Source organism: Acanthisitta chloris, unplaced genomic scaffold (genome assembly GCF_000695815.1).
Source record: "Acanthisitta chloris isolate BGI_N310 unplaced genomic scaffold, ASM69581v1 scaffold24363, whole genome shotgun sequence".
Lineage (NCBI taxonomy): Eukaryota > Metazoa > Chordata > Aves > Passeriformes > Acanthisittidae > Acanthisitta > Acanthisitta chloris.
Genome location: NW_008664602.1, coordinates 15,268 through 19,414, shown reverse-complemented (window position 1 = coordinate 19,414; position 4,147 = coordinate 15,268).

Below are 4,147 nucleotides of genomic sequence, written 5' to 3'. Positions count from 1 at the left end.
GGGAAACAATGAAGATTTCTTTTGAAACTGAAAGTCAGGAACTAGTAAATATGGGAAGGTTCCAGTTGATGGGAAAGTCCCATTGTACAAGTTTTGTGTGGGAAACTAGAATCTCCTTTATCCAGGTTCTGATCCAAAGCAATTTCTAGGTGATCACATACCTTCTACTCTTTTGCAGCTCTTCTCGGTCTGTCCCACAAAAGCAGGAAACTCATTAGGAAAGAGGGCGGAGTGAGCGGGGGGGGGGAGTGCTTACCTGTGTCGTATCTGTTTGTTCTGCTTTACTTTAATGAGAGAAACTGACCTGAAAATTCTGGTTTTCTCTCCAGGTAGCAAAGGAATCTTGATCTCTGTCTCACAGAGCAGGAACAACTGCCTGCCCAGCCCACATCACATGGCTCACACATAAATCTATTTATGAGTTCTGTAAAATGTAAATCTATACATTTTTCTATCCTCATCACATGCTGTTTGTCAAGTATTGTTTTATGCCCTCTTTGATTTTACAAACAAAAGGAAAAAAAAAAGAGGGCAATGGGTTATTATTTCACACGGGGCTAAGTTAAAAAACTTTTTACTCCCTGATATATCTGGGAATGAGGGGTACTGATAAGCAACAGAACAGGTACTGAATTACTTCTGTTATCTGAACCTTTAGTGTGTGTCTGAAAATTAGAATAGAATAGAACAGAACAGACTTGCTAGATTTCATGCCCACTGCTCCATGGCTGCAGCCTATATTTGTCTGTAATAGGAGAATGCCCTTCTGCTGAATGTTTGTTAATAGTATTTAGCCTTGAAGATTGGGCTGACAAGAATTGCATGAGGTCTAACAAAGATAATCGTAAAGTCATGCAGGGATGGAATAATCCCGAGCAGGAGTACAGACTGGGCTCTGAGTGACTGGGATGCATCCCTGCCGAAATAGACTTTGTGGACATGATGAACAGGAAGCTCAGTAGGAGTCAGCAGTGTGCCCTTGAAGCAATGAAGGCAAACTATGTTGTGGGTTGCATCAATAAGAGAGTAGTCAACAGATCAAGGGGTGGGATTATTCTTGTTAGGACACACCTGAAATACTGTGTACAGTTTTCTTCCCCCCAGTTTGGACACGGTCTGAAAAATCCGATATGGTCTGGTGAATTGCCACCATGATGCTTTGAGCACTGGAGAACTTTGACAACTTAAGTGGCTGGATTTGTACAGCCTAGGAAGAGAAGGTTTGGGCAGGTAGTGAGTGTCTACTCACAGTTTTCCAGTAGCAATAGGTAGTTACAGAGGGAGGCAGGTAGACTTCACGAGGATATATGGTGACAGGAAAAGAGTCACTGGGAAAAAGGGTAAGTGCCTCTGGATACAAGAAAAAAAAATCTTTAATGTGAAAATAGCAAAACACAATTACTTGCCCAGAGAAGTGGAAGAATTCTCTTGGATTGGAAATATTCAGGACACAGCTGAGTCTTACGGATTACAGTAAGAGGCTGGATCAGGTCATCTGCCCTTCCAGCCTAGACTTGTCAATGTTTCTATGTTTCAAATATATTGTCCTTATGATTAGCTTTTTGGCTGCTGACAGATAAAGGCCCTTCAGCTCTGATTGTTATCCATTCTTTGCTTTCAAGAGAATTCCTTTGAAGATGGCAGACTTAACATCCATGTAAAGGGGAGGAAACCAGGATTCTGGTATGTAGCATGTAATTTTGCAAGACTATCATTTAAATGGAACTATGATTTCCATTTTGGAGTTGCCTGGTGTTGGCAGCACCTTAACTGCTAAGGAAGATTTGACAAAACTCTTTTCACAGTATCTCTGCACAGGAATCATGACTGATCCATGGTGGAATCTGCATGTGTTGGTACTAGCAGCAACTTCCTTCTAACCAGTGTAGCTGGTAGTTGTTAGAACTGTTCCTTAGAGATAAAAGATTTATATCCTACTGATTTGAGGAGGTAATTAAAGTCCTTCTACCTGCTTCTTCTTCAGTTCCTCCTCTCCTCCTTGCAGTGATTCAGTGCTCAGCTGATGTCTTGCTGAGACAGCTCGGCCATCTCAGGTAGTGGGAAAGTACTTACATTTTTCCAGAGTGAATTTAGTGAGCTGAATCTGGTCCCTAAAGTATCATGTAACCACTAGTTCCCCCATTAAAGGGAAGCAACTGGAATGCACAGTTAGAGTCGTGGAAGGGAAGGGGAGTGGGACAGGCTGCAATGGCTGTCATTTGATTGACTCAGCCCAAACCATTGGAGCAGAAGGAAATTCTTCCTTCTTTGATGGATTATGCCCCACAGAAAAGTGTAGAATCTAATACCCATCTTGTCCTCAGCAAATCCTGTTAATTACATCAAGGATTTCCAGCTCAGCCCGATGACTTAAGGCAACTCCCAGCTCTGGTACATACTCACTACTGTTGAATCCCCCCAACATTCTGTTGAATCTCCCTTGTAAGTACCTATAGAAGGTACTTATGCTTCTTTAAGCTGTCTGGACGGAGCTGAGGCACTTTTCTTGTCTGCAGATTCTCCTGTGGGGAGTAGGGACATAAAAACTGCTTTGCGCCTAGACCTTTTTGCTAAGTTAAGAAAGAGTGACCAGGGTGAAAAAAGTCTTCATTATTTGGTGGAAAACTACCTCTGTGATTGGAAAGGCTGTATTTGACTTGTGGATAGATAGAAAGATGTCGGTTTTGCTGAAAACCTGTATAGTAGTTTTTTGATTGGTGCACCATTTAAAAAATGTTTGTAGGCATAATGATGAAATACCATGATAAAAAAGGCTAGAAATGGTAAGTGGCTCTGCTGCATTAGTTGTTGCTCATATTATTTCAGTTTATTTCCATTGAAGTTCAGAGTTCAGTAACTCCTGTAGATTTTATCCACGCAATTCATGGATGACTGTGCTGAATCTTTATGATTTTTATGCATTTACAAGATTGATACTTTACGATCCAGCTGTGAACGCATTAGTTGAACATGTTTATGAATGTGATACCTACTGCTTTGTGGATCTAAGGATACAAAGCAGGATGAACTTCTATGAACTAACCTTTGCAATGTTTTCTAGCAACACAGTGCTTCTAAGCGAGGCCTTCTGGCCTCTTAGAAGGACTTCTGAAATATTTATCTCTCTGCTGTTTTAATTCTCTCCATAGTCTGGTTCAGACTGTCACTGGTTACAGTATGTGGGGATCCATACCAAAGAAAAATTGATCACATGGCTGCCTCAAGAAGTTTTTGGGGATAAAAAGATTCAGAAAATGCAGAGGGGCTTGGGAAAGACCTGAGAGACAGCACTATGCAGGGTTTGTTAAACAAGGTGCTGAAGTCAGGGAGAGTAAACAAGAGCATTTATACTGCCATCCTAAACTGTCTCCCTTTCGTGTGCAGTAGAGATGTTATTTTACAGGAAGCTTTCTGTTCTCTCTTGTTCAGTCATGCTGTGGAGACCTTCATTTAACAACAGATTTCTTTAGTTAGGACCACGGATTTATTTTTTTAAAATTCTTTCTTTGTTTCTTCTAGTATCTTACTGTCAGCCTCTAGGAAGCGTTTCACCTTTCCCCTGTTTCATCTCACTATCTACTCTACCTTCTGCCCTCACTGCTACTAATTAACTTAGTACCTACAGTAAGCTCACTTATCAGCTCGGTATGCAGAGAAGCTTGCTTTATTCCCAAGGGCTTGTGACGTACATACCACGGCAAAATTAAACTCATGGTAATCGCTAAGTCTATTCTTCCCTATAACCTTGTCTTGAAGCAATTTCTGAGAACCTGAGCAAGTACTAAGGACAAAGTGCTATGAACCACCTTTTCCTGTCTTGTCTACCTCTCCTTTTGTCTCTCAGGCTTTGCTTAGTCATCTTTGAGAAAGGCATATTTGATTTTCCTGTTCAGGAGCATCATTACATTGTATCTACAGAGATCATGGGGCAGTCAGGAACTCTGGTTGATATATTCCTGGTCAATATAATGTCTTAGGCAGGAGAAAGCAAAACCCCAAGGAAAGCAAAATACCTATGTTTAGGTGTTCAAAAAATGTGTGCAACTTTGAGAAAACCAGTTGTGTTTGACTTGCCATAGCTGAATGTTTATACATTTCTTGTGAGCAGGCAATCCCCTTTCATCCTCCAAGGTATTCCAGTTTATTC